At 41.1% G+C, this 22,507-nt stretch overlaps 2 long non-coding RNA genes across 2 annotated transcripts in view; one reads left to right on the top strand and one right to left on the bottom strand.

Moving 5' to 3' along the window:
- LOC124237381 (uncharacterized) overlaps nucleotides 1-1,751 on the top strand; it is an 18,394-nt gene extending 16,643 nt beyond the window's left edge. The window contains exon 3 of the long non-coding RNA XR_006887994.1: nucleotides 1,673-1,751. This is a non-coding gene — a long non-coding RNA (uncharacterized LOC124237381). The remainder of the gene's footprint in view (nucleotides 1-1,672) is intronic.
- LOC124237380 (uncharacterized) overlaps nucleotides 1-22,507 on the bottom strand; it is a 23,590-nt gene extending 1,083 nt beyond the window's left edge. The window contains exons 1-2 of the long non-coding RNA XR_006887993.1: nucleotides 22,388-22,507; nucleotides 20,497-20,575 (exon numbers count right to left, since the gene is read on the bottom strand). This is a non-coding gene — a long non-coding RNA (uncharacterized LOC124237380). The remainder of the gene's footprint in view (nucleotides 1-20,496; nucleotides 20,576-22,387) is intronic.

The raw sequence follows: 22,507 nt of genomic DNA, 5'->3' as shown, positions 1-22,507 counted from the left end.
CGGGATTCTCTTTGGCAGGCTAGGAAAGATCGGAAGTTTGACAACATTTCCATGTTAACTATTTTTGTTCCATGGCACTCCTAATGTTGGTAAGTGTCTGACACATACTCATAGCATGTTGGTGCTGGAGAAAGAATAGAATTCATGAGCCCAATCCCCTAATTTTAACAGATGGGACAGCTAACAGAGACATTAAATGATTTGTCCAAGGTCCCCAAGTGTCCTTCCCACTGCTCTATGCTATATGCACTTAAATCCTGTGACTTGTGGTTATCAAAAAATAATAATAATTGTCAATGCCCTCCAGCCAGAGGCCACCAGAAACACATCTGTAGTTGAATAAATTGGGATTATTGCATGCTGCAGTAAGGGAGAACACACGTAGTGAGAAACCATGGGGTGTTCTGTAAGAAAGTGTGAAAAAGGACTTATTATAGACTTTGGGCTCTGTTAGGTGATTTGGGGGAGGATTGAAGGAAGCGAGATTTGCTCTGGATTGGGTGCTATCAGGAAGTGGGAGTACTTCTATAACTGAGTGTCTTAATAAGTCTTATCAAGAAAGAGGGAAGGCTAGAGCCAAGCAAACACTATAATTCGTAAAGAGTCAGCAGTCACTCATATGAGCCAGAATAAAGAAATGTTTGGTCACGTTTGTGGATTGGACAATGTCCCTATTTTGTCTGTGTCCAAACATGGTTACACAGTGGTCTTGTTTTGTTGGGGTTTTTTTTCCTGAACCCTCCATGATCACAGAGTGGCCCTGCCTGATGTTGACATTTTGTGGAATTGCTTATGTTCAACAGGAGAGCACCGAGACCTCTCTGTGCCAGTCTAGCTCCTAGACGTTAGGGACTGCTTTTCTCTTTCTCATAATAATAAAACTACCATGTAATGAGTGGGGGGTTTTTTTGAGGAGGAGGAGGAGGATTATCCCTGAGCTAACATCCACCACCAATCCTCCTCTTTTTGCTGAGGAAGATTGGCCCTGAGCTAACATCCAAGCCCATCTTCCTCTATTTTATATGTGGGACGTCTACCACAGCATGGCTTGATAAGTGGTATGCATAGATCTGCGCCCAGGATTTGAGCCTGTGAACCCTAGGCCACCAAAGCGGAACCCACAAACTTAAACACTACGCAATGGGGCCGGCTCGTAATGAGCGCTTTTAATGTGCCAGGAAAGTTTTAATCTTCATCACCATCCCAAGAGGTAGGTACTATTATAACTCTAATTTTCACATGAAGAGACAAAGGCTTAGTGAGGTTGTCCGATTGCCTAGTTCACAGAGCTAGTAAATGACAGAGCTGGGCCTCAAAACTAGGCAGGCTCTCTCCAGGGCCTGTACTCTGATCTGCTATCTGGTTCTGCTAAGTATAACCTGGAGTATTGGAGGGGAGGGGGCTGCTAATCCGTGGAGATGTAGGACATTTTTGCAGGAAATACAATGGGGAGAATAAAGGGTTCCGGACAGCAGTCTGCACTGAATGACTGGATCATGAGACACTCAGGATGGAAGAAGAGAAAATGTGGTAAAAACCAGCTGTGACATTTTGACCATAAAATCTTCGTTGGGAACAGTCTAATAAAAGGAAAGCTGACTTATTGTTCCTTAACTGAAGAATGACTTTTATGATTTAGAATATTATTTTAAACTTTACTCTTTGTTTTCAGTATGAATTTAAATCGACTGACAAGAGAAGGAAAGATCAGCAGCAACTCCTCTGGCACAGTCAGTCAGAGCATCTCCATGTAGTCAAACGGTAAAGCAAAATTGTTCAGAGCTGTGTGATGGAAGCTGCAGGCACCTGGCAGTATCAACGACTTAATCATAATGATTAGGGGAGAAATATGGTTATTAATAGCCTGATAAATGCATTCATTTTTCAGAATCCCCTTATGGAGAGAAATGACAGAATAAAACTCAAATTAACAGACAAAGGCCCCCATTCCACTGTTCCACACACCCGCAGCTCCTCCTGACTTCAGTGGGTGTTCTGGGCACAGAGAAAGAACAGGAGCAGGATATTGATCTATTTCTAGTATTCGAAAGAATTCTTCTCTCTGTATATTTCAAGGCAGCCAAGATCCTAATGTTACAGCAGTGCTACATTCTGTGCTCACCTTAACAGATCCAAGTAACAGCACTGAGATGCAATAGACACTCTTTTCCCAAACTAAAGAAAAACAGAGTTCTCTCAGGTGTGGGGTGGGAGGTGCTAGGGAGGTGGTTTGATAAAAAGAGAGAAAAATGGGAATGGAAAAGTTGCTCTTCAGCTACCGCAGCTTTTCACCAAGCTGTTCTTATCACACATTCACACTTTCAGGTATCGTTCAACAACCTAATGTACCTCTACTATGTCCAGCACTGTGCTAGGCTCTAGGAATAAGAAGTCCATTAAGACTTGTACCCTGCCATCAAAAACTCTACTTAGGTTGTCTCTCTAATTTTTCTTTACACCACATCTTGGGTAGTACTTGATAGATGTTTCCTACTGATGACAATTATAATGATAGTATTGACAATGATGACAACAAAAAACACAGCTGTCCACAAGTCTAAGTGGCAAACATTAAAAGAGTTGTCCCAAAGAAACTTTCATTCATCCAAAAAGTAATTATGGAGCAACTATTTTGTAGTTGAGATGTTGCTCTGGGCTCCGTGAGAGGTATAGAAAAGGCTTCCACTCCCAGGAAGGCCTGGTGATCTTACAAGCTCACTCTGGAATGGCTAAAAATTCCCACGTTGGCCTTTGGTTTCTCCAGACCTCAGAAATGACTGATGGACAGTCAATTTGGCCCCGCTGCCTCAGTTTCCATTACACCTGTAGGACAGGTTGAAAATTGGCCCATGGAAGTAGCATATGGGACAAATAACAATAAAGTTAAGTAAATTCCACTCATTCTCTGGGCAGCAATACCAGGGAAAGCACTGGACATCCCACATTTTCAAGGCCATGCATTCAAGACAAGTTTACTTCTGTGCCCACAGCAGGACAGCAGCACATGAAAGCCACATGAGCTTATGCTTGCAAGTTATCTTCAACAGCACAAGGCCTTAAGAAAGATATGCCTGTATGGGAAATCACCTGACTATGCCATTAATTGAAACAACCCATTTCATTTCAAAGTGTCAGTGAGCATTGTGTTGGCAGAGCATTGCAGGGTGAAGTGACAAGAATGTGGATTATTTCCCAGATTTTTTCTAGGAGCAAATAGCAATCACTGGCTATGGGATGGATTATTTGCAGATGCACATGGCTTCTTCTGCCCCAAGAAAAAGGACAACACCCCCGCCCACCTCCCCACCCTTGTTTTTCCTCAGCTTCCACCCCACCCCCAATGCCACATCCTTGCAAAGACATCTGCTTTTCTGGATTCCCGGAGAGTCCACCTCATGCAAACTTCCCAGCATCTTTAGCCATGCCCTGGATTCTACATCTGATTCACTTTTCCTGTTCCAGATAAGCACTGCATCTTCACATTTGCTATTGTGATCACTGTTGAACCACAAAGACAAGGATGGATGAGGATAAAGATACGCTTCTCAGCACAACATACAGAAGGAATGGTCCTGGATTAAATCAGGGTTCTTAACCTCAATAATAAGGAAAAGCACATGGATCTCTGCTGACTGAGATCAGAACCTTAGCAAGCCTCTTCTCTCAATAAAACACAGAGAACAAGGAAAGAAATTGACATTTAACGAATACTTACTATTTGCCTGGCCCTCTGTTAGGTGCTTAATATTATCTTTTTATCTTTATATCATTATGGCAAGTTTGGTATTATTATTCTCAATAAATCCTAAAAAACATTCCAGAGGCTGAAAGAAGGTAAAGAACTTGTCCAAGGTCCCCCAACTAGTAAGTGAAAGAACTGAGCTTTGAGCCCAAGTCTGTCTGATGCCATTGCTGTCACTACATCCCTTAGTCTTTCATGCTGAAAATGTACAAAGAGGGGTCATGAAGGTGAGAGACCCTCCCCCGGGATCATAGTTTACAAAGTCAACAAGTCATACTTATCTCTCCTATAAACCTGACAGAGGAGCAAATGGATTCTAACCCCTTAGATGATCTAAATACATTTGTGATTTTCATTAAAGCAAAATAGCAATTATGTACTTGAAATATTTATAAAATAAGTCAACTACATTTGAGGGAAAATGTAAAAGCATTGCAATTAAACAGATCTGCACACACTGCAGGGTGTTTTTCTAACAAAAGGAGTAAGGAATAATGCTGCTAATAAAAACAATGATGATCTTGTTTAAATGTTCTAATAACTCATTCAGCACTGTTCTGAGTGGAACTGTATATTAGTAATTTCAAATAAAGTCTTTGATGAAAGATTAAATATATCTTCTGCTCATTCTCCTCTGCAAAGCTAGTGATTCAAGTGGCTAATTTGTTCCCTTTCTTCTGGTAAAATGTTTTAAGTAATCTATAAATGTTTTTCTCCTTCTATTCATATTGTAAGAGGAACCAAGTGAATAATAATGACTAAAAATAGTGAGTTATACTGATGCATTGGAACATAATTGGTGCTCCCACCATCACTACCACCACTAGACACACACACACAAACACGCACACACACATTAAATTCTCATTTGGGCTTCTAATAAAAATGGGCAGAATCTCACATGTCAAAACAAATATTCATTCAGAAAACCACATTAAACAGGAGTTAACCTAAGACAATTTCCTGGTCACCTTTGAAAAAATTATCATGCTAATTAATAAGGAGTAGAGTTTTTGTTTTCAGAAAGGGGGGGATCTAAAGGTGCACAATATCATACATATTTAGCTCTTCCAGCAGAAATAAAGGTGTGCTGATTAAATTCTAAACTGAAAATTTTCTCTTTGACACTTTGAACTTAATATGCAGTATCTGTGGTGCTTCTACGCGAGTGTGGGACACACAGGCCAATTCCTTTTAGTCTCTTTGGGCATGAAGGACACACAGTAATAGATCAAAACAGTTGCATGCATTGAAATGTTTCTCCTAAATGAACAAACCTACATTTAGCCAACATATCGGATTGGTCATTAATGAAAAAAAAAAAAAAAACCTGTTTAGAGGACAATATTGGATGTAAAGAGCTTTGTTTGCAGAGCTGTGCTGAAATTCTCTAATGCAAAGCAAACCAGCCATAGTACTCAACACACTTTCTATTCACAGCCTCCACAATTCCTATGGGCACCCTGAAGGAAGAGATAATACCGTATTATTTCTTATTTTCTCAGTTTATAGTACTAGGCATTCAATAAATATCTGTTGAATGGAATGAACGAATCTATCAATCAACATTCGGTCTGAACTAATTTCTACATTGGTAAGCATAGTTCTAATGTTTTCTTCATCAGGTATGACCTGAAAAACATCCTAATTTCAAAAAACAGGTCAAGTCTTGTTTCTGGAGCCTACAAAGCCAATTATGACTTAAAACATGTTGATTCAGGTCCCCCCAGAAATGAGTACCAAGGCAGGTCACATTTTCTCTGAGGATAAGATTCAAGCTTGTCAAAGCCAAGTCTCTGGCCTTGGCCCAAGCCCATTCCAGTCCAGGAACATAGAATTCCTGAGGAGGAAAACTACAATGACGAGAAGCACAAGAATCCCAGGTAATCTACTTACTCCAAATTAAGGTGAAATGAAAACCTGAACTCTCGAAAGATATGCAAACCCATCTGGAGGCACAACATTATCCACAAATGGGGTGTCAAGCAGGTCTGCACAAAACAGTCATCTCTCTTACTGGATGACCAAACCAACTAAAGACCCTAGTCCTTTAGAATAAAAAGGGTCTTTGGGGGGAGTGGCATTAGAGGTGTAAATGTACAGTCTCCTGATAAAAGAGACTGTTTGATTTCAGTCGGTTTGTGGAACTCTTAGATCAGGACTTTTCCTCTACCTCCAGCATGAGGGCCTCTCTGCTTTCCAAGCTTACCTGTTCCTGGACTTGCCTTGGCATCTTTCCACCTATTAGCCATTTCCCTTGTAACTGCTCAACCTCAGTCCTGACCACATCTCTAATACTGACTCCTGCACCTTCATCTCAGTCATCTAGTCCATTTTAGGTCCACAGACCTGGACCTCAGAGCTCAGCCCAAGAAAGAACACATCACTGAAGACAGGGTTGAGATAAGGTGCCGTGTGGGTGATTCAAGAGCAGAAGAGAGATAGAAATGTTTTGATATGTCCTCCAGAAGCTTACAAAAGCTGTGAACATCTAGATTTGCAATTTTACATTATTCACTGTAGTTTTATACTTTGGGTTGAAAAGGTTTCAGCACGTTGGATAGGAGTGGAAGAAGGGACAATCAGGGGCCTATCATGTCAGCCCAACACAGACATGCACACACACACACACACACACACACACACACACCCCACTTGGATATGAGAAGTGTGGTCACGTGATTTAAGCCTCATCTGAAACTTGTCAGTCTCTTTCAATGTTTTATCTTCAGGTCCCTATGACCTTAATACTGCATGAGATCAACATACTATTTTGAAATAATCCTTTATTTTAGAGTGATTGAGTATCCTTTTTTTTATTCACTGAGATTAAAATTCAGTTCATCCTGAAAAAAAATCAGTTCATCAGAGAAACAGAGAGTAGAGCGATGATTACCAAGGTGCTGGGAGTAGGGGAAATGGGAGATATTGGTCAAAGAATACAAACTTCCAGTCATAAGATTGACATGTTCTGGAGATATAATGTACAGCATGGTGATTATAGCTGGTAATGCTATATCACATACTTAAAAGTTGCTAAGACAGTAGATCTTAAGTGTTCTCGGCACAAAAAAGAAATGATAATTATGCGACGGGATGCAGGTGTCAGCTAAGACCACGTGGTAATTGCTATACAATATATAAGTGTAACAAATCAATACATTGTACACCTTAAACTTACACAACATGTCAATTATATCTCAATAAAATTGGGATAAAAACAGTTCATATTATAGCCACATATATTTAGGTTACTCATAAAAATTTCCCAAGGGTAAGAACTTGTACCAGCAGCATGTTAGAGTGGAAGGGAAGAGGGTCCTGGATCTGAGTTGCTGGGCTGGTTTATCACACATTAGCTATGATCTTAATCAAGTTATTTGACCTCTCTGAATTCGAGTTGTGAGGTTTAATTGATATGATATAGGAAAAGTACTTTGTACATCAAAAAGTACTTTTTTAATGGGCCAGCCTGGTGACGTAGTAGTTAAGTTCTGCACTCCGCTTTGGTTGCCCAGGGTTCGCCAGCTTGGATTCCATGTGGGGACCTATGCATGACTTATAAAACCATGCTGTGGCAGGCATGCCACATATAAAGTAGAAGAAGATGGGCATGGATGTTAGCTCATGGTCAATCTTCCCCAGCAAAAAAAAAAAAAGGAGGATTGGCAGTGGATTTTAGTTCAGGGCTAATCTTCCTCAAAAAAAAAAGTACTTTTTAAAAATAGTGTTATTATTGTTGTGGTGTGAATTCAGCAAGATAAATAACCCAAAGCTAAATTTCTTATTACTGACACATAATTCACCCGAGCTTTCACTTTCATCAGGAAAGAACTGCAGACTGGCATGAGGGATGTTTAAAGTTCTGTTTAGAAAAGAAATAAGGGAGGGAAGAGGTAGCCCCAGGAAGCTGGCACAGTGTCTACGGATGGTAGAACATGGTAAAGGAAGGTGGCTCACTCTCCTGCATCAAGGATGGCCTCCAGTGTGGAAGGCCAAACAAAAAGGGAGGAAAATGAGGGCTAACAAGATTGGGTGAGAAGATATTAAAAGATCACAGTTGAGTTAAACTAAGTCAAAACTGTAAGCTAGATACATTGTAATGCAAGGTACTGGAAGGACCTGTAGGTTTGAGCTCAGAATCATTATCAACAACCTTTGAGGAACTACAGTTTGCAGGAGGAAGACCAGAATACTGAAAACAGAATACTGCCACAATTTTCAAAGAAGGGCTTTTTCCGGAAATGATGATCTACTGAGCTTGACATAAGTCCTCAGAAAACCCTACAATGGATCACTTTAAATGACTTTTTAACATAAATAATTATGTTACAGAACAGTGTAAATATTATCAACCTTGACACTGTGAAAGCAAATTATAGCTGAGAGGAGCTAGAAGTTGAAGGAGGTGTACTCAAAAAAAAAAGACAGAGGGTGGGGATATCACTTACAAAGTGAATGGTCAAGAGATTATGTCAATAGCTGATTGATTGAGAGAGGTTTAAGAACATTATTTTGAGACACAAAAGCAACCTTAGAAGAACTAAAAATAGTGATATAATCATACAGTCATGTACCACATGACAATGTTTCGGTCAACAATGGACTGCATATACACTGGTGGTCCCATCAGATTAGTGCCATACAGCCTAGGTGTGTAGTACTCTACACCATCTAGGTTTGTGTAAGTGCACTCTACGAAGTTCACACAATGACAAAATCGCCTAACAATGCATGTCTCAGAATGTATCCTCATCGCTAAGCCAAGCATAACAAAGAGAAAGAAAAATGGGGGTGGCGAATGAGCTAAATTCCCACCTACCATAGCAGGATATCAATACAAAGTGTCTACAGCAGATGAATCAAGAATTCATAGTAAGCATGTTTTTAGAGATATGGAGGTTACTGCCAAAAGAACTAAACACAGAAATGGTTAAATGTAGGGACTTCTGAGAAGTGAGGAGAGTGACAGAGTAATAATACTTTTCAGTATAAGCCCTTCCACACTATTTACTTTCTTAAGCCACTTTCATAGATTACTTACATTTTTTTAAAAATTGTTTTTAAAATGATACACGAGCAGTTTAGAAAAAGCTGCTATTAATCTCTAGGACTTCGTATAAGCTCACCAAGAACAACTCATCCACACTAGCTTGGATAGGATAGGAGGTTGATAGAAATATATCTTATTTCTTTCCACCTCACGCAGTACACAGAATGTAATACCCATTCAGCAATTATCTCTTGAATGAACGAATGAATGCCATCTTTGTTTCAGTTTCGAATGAAGTTTTTGTGTGTACAATGAAGGAATTCGGGAGGAGGATGATTTATTTGAGTGCATGTGGCTGAGTCTTTCCAATCCAAGAGCCTTGAAGTCAGGCATTGGCCATAATTCTAGATGTCTCCCAGTGACCACCAGCAGCTCTGAATCAGTTACCAAAACCTGCCAGCAACCACATTCAGCACTGGTGGCAGGGACTTCATCCTTCCTGTGCCCAGGTATGACTGTAGCTCCACAAAAAAGTATCCCAGCACCAAGGGGTAATTTTCTCTCCCTACCTGTTAGGTGTATTTAACAGCCACGCAACCTCCAAAAGGATGCTTGGAGTGAGTCTTTTAAACAGCATGAAAACATTATTTTGTGTTGAGCTTGCTTTTAAATACTGTGGCTCACTGTTTGTAATTTAGTGATTAATCTGTCTTTGAGTTTCTTTGCTGCCAAAACATCTTGAAGGTAGGTCTCCATAGCTGAAATGGACCACTCAGTTAAGTTGAGAGAGAAAACACTGCATTCAAATTCAGAGAAGAGTGAATTAATTTTCCAGGTCTAGCTGGCTCTTGAATACATAACTTTGCTTAAGAAAATTCCCTAACATCTGGTTCGTTTTTTTTTTTTTTTTTTGGCGTAAGGACAAGCATAGTGGGAGGAAAGTATGCCATCTGTCCTGAGAGTAGCTAATTCATTCCTCATAAGGCTAGGTGGAAACCATAATTTTACAAGTCCACAGAAGAAAGTTTTAGAAATAATCAAGGAAATAACCTTAAATATACCTTTGTTTAATACAGGACAATGTGTTCACTTTTAACTTTAAGTTTTTCTTACTTCTAAATATGACACCTTCAGTTTGAATTTAATACGGTAGTATACGATTGCAAGAAAACGTAAGACCTGAGTCACTTGTTAAATGGATTTTGAGAGATGGACAAGATTTCACCAGATAGAACCTGGAATGGGAAATTGTTCCAGGACAAGAATAATGTGAAGGCTTAAAAATAAATAAATAAAAAGTAATTTCTCATGGCTATGTCATAACGTCACTTTGGAAGCAAAATTAAGTTAACTACAAACGACTCCACTCAAATAGCTCTTCCCTCGCCTATAGCCTCCCTTACCATCCTTCCCGCCACTATCCTCCTCCAGGGGCCCACCCCTGCTCCATGAAACAAACACACCGCATCACACCGGAAAACTGTGACTCCAAGATAGGGAGCCCAGCTTGACAGGAGCAAGGCTGAATGGCCCTCTAAAGCCAGACTCAGAAAGTTCTGACATTTGAGTCTTAATGTCATTTAATGATAAATGATCCTTTCCCCACAATTTGCCACTGTTGTTAAACAAGGGTCTTAACAGGGCCCTCCCACATGCACTCTACCTTTGTAATTAGTACATCTGGTCTCTGTGCATATATTTCATGGGTGACTCACATTTAAGCTAAGTGATAGGTAACCAAATTACAAGGCTATAAATACATCAAGTGTTGCCTGGAAAAAAAGCCTGAGTGGTTTATGAAGTCAGCAGTATTCTGACAACTGATCCTTACAACAGGGCTTAGTTTTCTTTCCCTTCCTCCTCCTCCCCACTTAGGTAATTTGATATTATATATGTCTCCAAGTATAAATCACAAGTGAATTATTGGAAAAAGGTAAGTGGGGCCTGAAAGATTTTAATTATAGCAACATTTTTTATTTATAAGAAGTCTTAGCTGGACAATCTCCAAATAATCTACATCTACCCAGAACATTTGGAAACAGGAAAGAATTCTTGGTATGTAAAGCAAATCTGGCCATGCACCAATTGACTTCTTCTCTTGATATTATCATTTTGTTTTTTCTGTCCAAGTGAGTGTTAGCTACTGAATCCTAGAAAGAAATCCATTGGGTAGGATTTCCCAAAGTGTGGAATACCAGGTTTCACATGTCAAAAGGACCAAAATTGACAGGAAAACATCATAACAATGAAGACAACCAACGCTGAATGGAAATTTACAGTTAACACTTCGCCAATTTCTATTCTCTAGTTTACCCTCCACTCCAACAACAGAGCTATTTTATTTAAATTTTAAAAATTGTCCTTCTGCTGCCTAAAAACTTCTATTAACATGAAAGCTAAGCATTTAATCTGAACTCCTCCTACATTATTATTTGTCCTGATATAGTTCTGACTCATCCTTGAAAGCAAGAACTATGTTTTACCCATCTTTGTACCCCAACTACCTACTGCAGAGTCTAACACAAAATCGTCAAATGTTTGTGTTGAACTATAAACTAAACCTTATTAAAAAAGATGCCTAAATCCAAGTGTGTGTGTGTGTGTGATATTTATATAAAGCTTCTGTGAACTCTTGCTGTTCACAGCTTAAAATCTAACCTCCTCAATGTGACATAGGGAACTTTTCTCAATATGACTCCAATCTTCCCTTCGAGCATAATCCCCTGCTCCTCCACCTCAGCACCATATCTGTGCTCAGCTTCTCCGATGTCAGGGCAAAGGTTTGCTCTCCTCCTAGGCACATTGCCTAGACATTTATGGAATAAGATCTCACTTAATGGAAATTGAGTCTTGAGGCGTTCCCATAAAGGTCAGAAGCAAAGACAAGAGTGAGTTGTGGAATGCAGGGAACAAAAGCCAGAAAATAAAGACATTGTAAAAGAATGGAAGAAGAAATTTAGGCTAAAATATTTTTTTTTTCTAAAGACTAAAACATGACTGTGGCTAATGTTGACCTATTCATGGGAAAAGGGAGAAAGGGATGGATTTTGCTTTGGGAGATAAAGAATTAGAAAGTTGGTCTGAAGTATATTGTAATATCTAGAACAGAACTAGTTTCACAAATATAAGCATAGTTTTGTATGCAGTATCTCATGAAGTAAGTTATTTTATTGGTGATGGTGAGTCACCACAAAATCAACACCATTGTCTCATCCTCCATGTTTGTTATTGCCATTTTCACAAAGAGCTCAATCTCAGTTGACCCCACTACCTGTGGGGTATACCTGTTGCTCAAGTCAATAGCAGCCTTCCTACCTGGAGCTGGCACTCTGTACACCCAGATCCTCGCACTGCTGGAGTCAGCTCAGAACATCACATGGATACGGAAGCACTGCTCAACCACTAGGGGCCAGGGCTGCAGGACCCCTGCAGACTTACAGACTTGAGATGCTGAGAAACCTCACTTCCCCGGGTTGAATGAGATCATCAGAAGTCAATATTTCCAAAGAGTTTTGCAGGTGATTCGTCAGGCCTTATCACAGCAACTTCACCAAAGAAACAGAAGCCTAAAATGGCCAAATGACTTGCTAGGAACATGTGCCAAATCAACGGGAAAAAGGCATTTCCCTCATTCAATTTAGTGCTTTGTCTTCAGAACCATATTGTCTCTCCTTTTAAAATGTCTGTGCTCCATGGGGTAAAAAGTTTTCTTAGAAACATGGAATGGTGCATTTCCTAATTGAAGAATGTCTCCATTTCAGTGGATTGCCCTCTCTTAAATCTTTTCTTGTGAAAGTTAGAATGAACTCCTCTTTATCACTAGGTTGGCTTGGCCCAATGAGACCTGCTGCCCCAAGGGAATTGTCTCTGCTTATAACAGAGACCTGCTGTAGAAGAGCAGTTCTCTCCTGCAGAGAAAGCCGAACCAAGACCAGAAGAAGAGCTAGATGCAAAGCCTAGTCCAGATTTGTCTTTGAGGCAAATTGCATTTCTCTCTCTAGCTGCATCCTAGAATTGCAGGGGTTGGGGAAGGGAATGACATAAATGTTATCTATAAGATCACTGAATTTTTTAGCTAAATGAAGAAACTAAGGCCCAAGGAGGTGACATGACTTGCCTGAGATAACACAGAAAATTATCAGAAGAGCTCTAAGTAGAATTCAGAGTCCTATCACTTGATTTATTAAAAGAGGAAGCAGAGTAGAGTGTGGTCTCTGAAGCCAGACTCCCAGCCTGAATACTGGTTCTGTGGCTGACCAGCTGTGTGACCTTGGGCAGGTTTCTTAAAATCTGTGCTCTTTCCAAATCTGTAAAACACGAGTGATCGATCCTCCTATGGGATTTTTATAAGGTTTAAATGAGTGACTAGGTGATCAGTGTTTGGAATAGCAATTATTCTAACCTAGAAAGTAATTATTGTTAGCTTCTTTTTAGCTTAGAATCCTTTCCAAACTTTTCAAACAGCAAACCAAAAAACTGACTACAGAAGGGGGGAAAATGCCATGGAGCTGGAAAACGAGTTCTTCATATGAAGTCCTTGCCATCCCAGTCTCCTTCATCCCTCGTGATGCTTTAAGGCAGGCTACTGTATCGTTCCCTGTGTCCAGGTCTTTGCCAACTAGAGCTAAACACTTCTTTTTTTAACTTTTTAAAATTATGATCCTAGAATGCATTCTCCCAGTGACAGCATTACTGGTCATGCAAGTCTGTACAAAGTTCTCTTTTACCCAGTATGGTGAGGAATTAGCCAGTGAAGTCATACAGTTCCTCTCTGTCATCTCACCAAGTCTATCCACCTCAGGATGTGACAACTCGATGTCAGTTGTATGCCCTGATCGCACTTTGGGCTAGGAAGGGAAGCAGCCACTCCGGGAACGACTGTGGGCAAAGGAGAGTGAGTAAAGCTCCCTCCTCTGAGGACTCCTCATTACAGCTTAGGAGCCCTGAGAAGGCACACACATGAACAAAAAAGGTCTTAGAAGGAGACGGCGAATTCCTGCAGTGACCTCAGGAAGGAAGTGTCTGGGTATTTCTAACATTGCGCATTAGGGAGTTGGGGTGGTGCTGGTTTAGCATTTGGGAAATGCTAACGAGTAACTGAAAGAAATAGGAGATGAGGAGGCAAAATGAACAAAATGCCAGATACGTCCACGTGCCAATGAGGAAGACATGAGGAGGTGAAGTGTGAGGAGAAGTCTGTCACAGTGGCCAATAAACCATGAGGGCCAAATGTTTGGCTTGAATAACTCAGAATCTGCTCCCTGCCTCTAGCAGGGCTTGGCAGTGAGTCAGCAAATCCAGCAACAGAATTTCTTTTTCAGGAGCACAGACAGTCCATTTACATACGCGCACACACACACAGAATCTCTTGTAGATATATTCTTTATCAGAAAGGAGAAAAATATAGCATTTCTTATTAGATTTCCAAAACCATGTATAACTTTGAAAACTATCAGGACCTATTCTCCAAGAAATACAAAGATTTATTTAAGCATCATTTTGAATATTCTCTTAAGAATACGCCACACGTCTTACGGCAACTACTTCTAAACCGACCCCCCTTTGTTAAAAGCAAAACAAAAACACAAGGATATAACCAAACTGTTAACACAAAAACTATATCTGGTTGTGAGATTACAAGGTAATTTTCCTTTCCTTTTCTTTGTTTGTTTGTATTTTCTAATTTGTTGCAATAAACGTGTATTATTTTTTAATATTTAAAAGATATGTTAAAAATAACAGTGTGAGTAAAAGCAAAAAATTTCCAATGAGCAGCCTTGCTGTTTTATGATTTTCCCTCAAATGACACCTCATGGAACTAGGAAGTAGCAACTACAATATCCTCTAGAAAGGGCAAGGCCCCCAGGGAAGGGCAAAGATACTTCAGAACACAGGGGAATCACAAAGACGATTTCAAGGCCTTGCCAGGAATGCTGAAGCCTGTGCAGTGACTGTTAAAGATACATTTTAAGGCACTGAGGAGCCTCAGCAGGACATCAGTACCTCCCAGGCATGTGAGCAGCAGAAGCCCTCAAACTATTGCTGGTCCCAGGTAGGCCTTGTGCAACTCAGTTGGAATTTTCCCTTTTGCAAGGGTATTCCCATTTTTCACAGGGCACGTGAGTTGAAGTGCTAATTAATTGGATGTGGATGGAGGAGACGTCCATGTAATTGAAGCTAGTGCTATCTGATAATGCCATTTTCAAAGCGAAGGCCATTTGGTTCTAGGTATCAGGCAGACTACAAAACAACCGTGCACTCTGAAATCTCTTCTGTCCCACGAATAGGAAAATGTCCTTAAAAGGCCCATTGGAGAGGCTCACTTTGGTTTCAAGTGACATCCTCCTCACTTCTATCTGGTGTCCTTGACATTGAGGAACCCACAATATCAGAAACCCTGACCCTTCCTTTAAAAAATGCAGCTGCTGCCAAACAAACCATCCCAGGATTGGCTCTGACTATTGGCATTCAATTCAGAATCATCCGTTCCCACAAACTACAAGTATTGGACACACGCTGGAGATCACACCAGCTTCGGTTGTCATGTTACAGGGTCTTTAGTGTGCCAGAGGTAACCGGTAACCTCACATTGTCCAGTCATTTCAATAGCCATGTCCCCAACCTAGGGAGCTCGGGACAAGTGGAAGCAGAAGGAATTCAGGCAGGAGAAGCACTGGTCCCTAAGGAAGGAATAGAGGTTGGGGTAGGAGACCACAGTCCAATGGACAGTATGTGAAATGAAAAGGCACATTTGGGCTCACATCATGTCATATCTCAGGGTCAGTTGTCATGAACAGATAGGAGACAACAGCTGGACTTCAGTAGAGGTTTACCTGTGACCAAGCCCTGACCTGCATCCCATTTCTAGTAATTAGATCTCTATCAGAAATGCCTACCTGGTATTCGAGTTCATCTAAGGCCTTAATTATCTCCAAAAGTTTTACAGCTATACTCCTGAATTCTGGCCCTGAAGTGTAGCTCCTGTCTCCAGCTGGCAGCCCCCTTATGTTGCGTGCCAGCTTTTGTCCTGCATCTCAACTTTTCTGACAGACTCCATATTATGGCTCCACTACATATAGCAAGCAACAGGGTGAGGAAGAGGCATCTACACCTGTGCTTGAGTCCCAAATACCAGCTGTGTGACCTTGGGCAAGTTATTTTTATAAACTTCAGCTTCTTATCCATAAAACGGGAACAATAAGCGTTTCTTCATACTAGGGTTATTGTGTGGATTAAATGAGATAATGGATGCAAAATAGAATGCCTACCACATGGTAAGTGCTCAATAAATTTTAGCAATGATAATGACAATGATGAAAAAGGATGAGGAAAACCTGATGGGGGATGGATCTTCTTAACATTGGCCACAAGCCTGGGACTCAGCCATACCACAGTGGTTTCCAGGGGTGATTTTGCCTCCAGGGGACATTTGGCAATGTCTAGAGATTTTGCTGGTTGCATTAACTGGGGGGCCAGGGGGAGCCATGAGAGTGTGCTACTGACATCTAGTGGGTAGAAGCCAGGGATGCTGCTAACTGTCCTACAATGCACAGCACAGCCGCCTACAACAAAGAATTATCTGGTCCAAATGTCAATAGCGCCAAGGTTGAGAAACCCTGCCCTGCCAGTATTGGCTTCTCCCTTCCCTGCTGTCAATGTGCCCCTAGCTGGTGGCTGTGCCTGGTCTCTAAGACCTAACCCTTCCCAGGACTGGCCTAGCCTACTGTCTCTTGAACTCCTGAGCCCCCACTCTGTGGGATTCTTTGTCAAATGGCCACGAGGCTTTTGAGTCCATAACAGCAGGGATGGAGAGAATGACTGGGCCTTCCCCCTGACCAGCAACAGGCGAGAAACTGCTTCCTGCAGGGCCATGGCAGAGAGCCACATGAAAACAAGCACAGCAGCTAGTCGAGCGTTCCACCCAAACTGGCTCCACACCAGGCCCAGACCATGAGTCACCACCACATGCTGCCGCCTCTCTCCATGACCTTTCTTTATCCCTTCATTAGCTATAAATCTTCAGGAGCAAAACAGCAGGGAACAGACTGGGAAGGCCCTGGCAGAATATCATGCCTGGCAAATGCCCAAATCAAAATTCAGAGTTAAGTACCCGGGCCCTGAATGAATGCCAATCACGTCAAACCAAGGCTCCCCCGAGCCATCCCTGTGAACCAGAGAAGTGGACAAATGGAACCTCCTCTCTTGACATAATTTAAATCATGTGGCAGCACTGAAGCATCCTCTCCAGGAGAAAGAACAGATGTGTTTAGCAATACCCAGATGGCTGGGGACAAATTGAAGGACCTGTGTAATGTTTGCCCATAATTCATGCTTGCGCCAAACCACACTGCACCCCTAAAGAAATCTTCCTTGTGTCCCTGATTCCTCTTACGTCAAATGGAATTAATATTGTCTTCCATGCTGTGTCGTGAGAAACAATTAACATGGGTTATTAAATAGTACTTTGGCTCAAAACAAAACAAAACTAGCTTTTTTGCTTCTGCCTTTTTGGAAGCAAATCATCATGCTGGGGAAAAGGCCAGCGGACAGGGCATCTGCCTTCTGCAGAGGAATTTACTCCTCCCAGTCTCACTGCAGTCATCTTTCTCAAGGTGTGGTCTTCTAACGACCTGCATCAGAAGCTGAGAAAGCCTGAAAACAAGCAGATTCCTGGGCCACAGACAACCTACTGGATTTTTGTGGATGAGGCTGGAAGTTACCCTTTAAACAAGCTCCCCACTCGACTTTTACACCCACTAAAGTTTGAGAACCTCATAACAATGAATAAACCCTGGGACAGCATAGCCGTGGTCACTATTTCCAGTAGTAAAAAGAAAGACTAGGTTCTTCATCTTATTTTCTGGGCTGATGTTGCCCCATCTTATGCAAGTGGAATTCCTGAACAAGATGGGACAGATCCAGAATGACTCAATAACTAAACTATCCAACCTCACACTTATGTTTATAACACTGACAGCAACAAATTGCCATTTGCCCTTCTTAGTTTTGTAGTTTCCCTCAACATTCTTGAAGTTTAAAAGGACTGAGTGTTTCCCCTTTGCTGTTGGACACCTACCACCCTGAGCAAATTCCCATCTCTATCACTTGTTACCAGGGAACGAAACATAAATAAATAGACCTGACCCACAAACAATCAGTCCCTCCTCCCCTCCACTCTACAATTGTTTTGAGTATTTGGTATGTGTTCCAAACATTTATATTCATGGTCCTTACAACAATCTTGTGAAGAATTATCTCCATTTTATAGATGAGGGAACCAAACCACCAAAAGGCTATATGAGTAACAGGACTGCTCTTTGACTAAGCTTTCTGACTTCAAACGCAATGCTCTTAACAGCTCAGATTGAACAAACCAACGCTCTAAGCTGCTCTGATTCTTACTGTCTCTAGGAAATTATAACTCTGAAATAGCTATCAATTGAGTTTAGTTGTGTAGAGTTTAAAATCCTCTGACCATACCATTAGCAAGCATGTCCACACAGACCAACCAAAGTGGAATTATGACTACTAGACCATTCAATTTCATCAATTATGTTATGTAACTTCACAAACTTCTGAGCTAATAACAGCTAACATTTGTTAAGCACTTGTTGCTACAAAGAATTGTTCTAAATGCTTTAAGTATTCAACGTGTTGAATCCTCCCAACCATCCTTTGAGGTTGGTACTTCCACTCTTCTCTCTTCACAGCTGAGAAAACTGCAGCACAGAAATATTTAGTAAGATGTCTAAGGTCACAGAGCTAGTGAATGACTAGGCTGGGAAATATACCCAGATAATAAGGCTCCAGAACCAATGTCTTAACCAACCTACTTTACTGTGTATTCCAGTATTAACACAATGAGAGCCACATCAATGCAGACAATAGGGAGGAAAAAAGTCTGCTTTTCCTAAAGATCTTGCTAGCACTCCAGAGAATTCATATTGTTTTGAACCATGGTTTCTGAAATGTTATAGAAAACAGAGATCCATAAAATGCTAGCTCCAAAATGGTGTGAGATTCTGTCATAAATAAAGTCCTAGAAAGATTTCAGTTCTGCAATGTGCTTTCAACAAAGGGCAGGGAGAACTTTGTTATGATTATTACAATCTAATTTAAAGCTGAAGCCAGACGGGAAGGAAAAAAAATTGAAAATAAACTCTCTCCTAAAGCTGTCGGCCTGGCTGTGGCCTCCAACTGCTTTAGTCACTAAAACCTTGTATGTAATGGTCACTTTTATAACAAACACTAAGAAAGGAATACAAAGCCCTAAATCAGAGTTTATTTCCAAAGAACGGAAAGAAATGTATTGGAGCGCTAAGGAAGGCCACAGAGAGAAGGTGCTGCCATGCTGCCCTTCCTGGCAGTGATTCTGATGCAAGTGTCAAGCAAGACCTCCAGTTTCAAGCTGTAATCCAACCGCCTTATTTCTGCTTGAAGGGAACCTCAGCTGTTCGTGCAGAGTCCAAGTCATTCCCAACACCCCCAGCAATAGCAGCTTCTGTCTATTCAGCCAGCCCAGACCTAGAGCGTCTACATTCACGCTTCAGAATGACCATCTTTCCTGGTCAGCATACATTCTACATGGTGTTCTTGCCACAGGAAGTAAATATCGGGTCGCCCAAGTGAAAGTCTCCCATAAACCTCATTAACAAAGTACCAGAGCATTCATCTGCTAAGCCCCAAGGATGTGGTTTGTCTCTGACTATGTAAGACATCTTTTAAATTCTTCTGCTCAGAACATTCCAGGGATACTATTATGGTCTGTCACTAATTGCAGAACCAACAGACCAAATGCTAAGACCATATTTGGCCAGAAGATGTTTAGATGTTTTCTAATATTTATAAGGTAGTGCGATCAAACTAAAATCCGGTAAATATAACCCCAGCAAATGAGCAAATGCTTCCTTATCCTTAAATCCCAGCTCCAGTGTTCCCTCATCCCTGACTCACCCAGGTCAAGTGAGTCTCTCCCTCTTCTGATTTCCCGTGACATTGTGTTTATACCTCAATATGGCACTGAACGTGTTGTGTTCCAATTATCCTTTTTACATCTGTCTCCCTTACTATCTTTACTATAGCTCCTGGAGGGCACGGCCTGGTGCCTTATCATCCTAATGTTCTTAGCACTTAGCAGAATTGGCAAGTAGGGACTCAATAAATATTCATTGAAGAAAAGAATATGATCTAAGATGGAGGGGGGCCCATCAGTTTGATTCAAAATGATCATATTAATTAATTAACCTGGTGGTACTGGGTCAATATTTCTGTGGCTCCATTTTCCAACTTTGCCCAGCTCTCATTCTGCTTCTCTTCAAATGTGATCCTTAGATCAGACACTGGATCAGTTTCCCTAAAACTGATGTAATAAATACATAAGCATATAGGCTTGCGATAAATTGACATACTATTCACTGGATTTCTCGGAGGAAGAAAATAACTAACTAGTGTGTGGATGCTTCCGTTTTCCATTAGCAAATTGGGTATAATGAATCTGAGACTGTGTCCTTTCTCCTTAGAGGACAAGCTTGGGTGGCCATTCCCATACAGTCTACAGGAAACCTAAAGTAGGAGGGATCATTTGCTCCCCCCAGTCATTACCCCCAACCCTGCACTAATACCTTCAGCCCCTTCCATCACAAGGGCATTGAGACTCTACTCCCAGGTTACAGAGGCCAAAAAGTCCCTTATCCTGGGGCAAGAGAAGCCTGGGTAAAGGCAGGAACAAAAGAACAAAGCTCTGACCTTTGTGCCAACATACCTGAGTATATTCCTGAGGTAAGGCCACATTCCAGACTTCTCTTCTCTTCTACCACACAGCATTAATCACTCTTTATTTCCTAGATGACAGAGAAGATTTATTAACATGTGAGAATTCCCCAACCCACCCGCAAGCAGAAGAATTGTCTTTGTCAGCCTAGTTCATAAATCTTTTATAATACAGAATCAGGGAATGGGTAGTGGGAAAGGAGTCCAGAGAGCTGTGAAAAAAACTCTAACCAGAGAAGCTTGGCCAGTATCTACAGGATAAAGACCTGGGGGGAGAGGGGCACAAGGGGGTAAATCCAGTTGTCTGTGGATATGTTGGGAGGTAGTGAGTGAAAGAGAATTAAAAAAGGAAAGAAGAAAGATTTTATGATATGTGGTTGGTGGATAAGAACAAGTTCCCCTTTAAAGTGCTTTGAGAGACTCAAGTAAAGATTGAAATCACTTTTAAATTATTTTGGGCCTCAGCGAGGCTTATTTATAGAGAATTCCATGCAGCGATTGGACCATCTGGGCTCTCAGCTTGTTTTAGAGTTATACCTACCAGTACCTAATGCAGTTAACACCTTTCCAGTTTGGGAAATTTGTCTATGGTGAGAACCATTTTACCATGCTCTTTCTAATATAATCCATGAGGGACCAACTTTAATCCACAAAGGATAATTAGACTTGTTTACAAGGAAGATATAAAACTAACTTTTATGTTCTGTACCTACTATTGGGCAGGCACTGTGAAAACTGCTTTAAATGTTTGCTCCTTTACTTAGTAATGAATTTATTTTTTTTAATCCTCTTTTCAGAAAGGCTAAAAAGTAGCTTAGAGAAGTACTTAAAACATAACATAAATGAAAAGTGAGAGCAAATTAAAAAAAAATAGTGAGTGTGTAAATGGAGCCATGTATGAGGTCAAAAACGCATGCCATGTGTACACCTTTGATGCTGATGGAGCACACATTTGGTTCCAGGCTTTCTAGCAGCTAGTTCAAAGAAGGAAAACCAGTCAGTTATACAAATTACCAAGCCCATAAGCACAGCAAGAGAAGAGAAACTATTCTTGGTATTAAGACCAGATAAGAATTTCTTCAATGGAGAAGAACAATCTCCATTGATGGACAAACACCTTCCTCCACAGCATCCTTAAATAGAGTTCCAAGGGGCTGGCCCAGTGGCACAGTGGGTAAGTCTGCGTACTCTGCTTCAGCAACCCGGGGTTTGCAGGCCCAGATCCCAGGTGCAACCTAGCACCTTTCGTCAAGCCGCACTGTGGCAGCATCCCACATAAAATAGAGGAAGATTGGCACAGATGTTAGCTCAGGGCCAATCTTCCTCACACAAAAAACAGAGTTTCAAATACAAGTTTTCAAAGACTATTTCTTATTTGATGTTGCATAGAAGCTGACGACTTTATGACTAACTAAAAGCAAGTCTACACAGAGCAGGGTTATTGCATAGCACTGTGAAGTAGATATTATTCTCCAGCCTTGCAGATATGGAAATTAAGACCCAAAGAGGTTAACTGATTCGCCCACAAACACACTCAACGAGGTGCAGACTCAGATCTTGGGGTTTTGTACAGGGTCATCTGACTCCAAGGCCCAAGCTCTTTGTGCTACCTACACCACGCCAGCAATGCTAAACCGCATGGAAGGACTCCTCTTTATCAGAAGTCATTTTCCTCCAAAGTCGTGATGATACACACGTATTTCCTTCTCAAAAACATGGAAAACAGATTTTCTCAGGAGGGAGTATTACAAGCCTCTGTTATAAGAGAAAGGCCCTCCTCAACTTTGGGGTGGTCTCTATCCCAGCATGAGTGTTTATTTAAGTATTCATTTAAGTATAACTGAAGTAGGTGGCACCCGTGGATAAAATGCCTGAGTACGGACCTGCGGAAGAGGCTGACCCATGTTGGTGGTCACAAAGATCTTGTTATGCTGCAGGTGTCTTTCCAGGTGTCCTCCCACAACGAGCAGGTGAAGGTATCTCTGGGAACATTTCTCTCTCCT

This window comes from Equus quagga, chromosome 3, assembly GCF_021613505.1.
Source record: "Equus quagga isolate Etosha38 chromosome 3, UCLA_HA_Equagga_1.0, whole genome shotgun sequence".
Classification (NCBI taxonomy): domain Eukaryota; kingdom Metazoa; phylum Chordata; class Mammalia; order Perissodactyla; family Equidae; genus Equus; species Equus quagga.
Note: the sequence above shows the minus strand (reverse complement) of the source record. Positions and strands in the feature narration are given on the sequence as shown.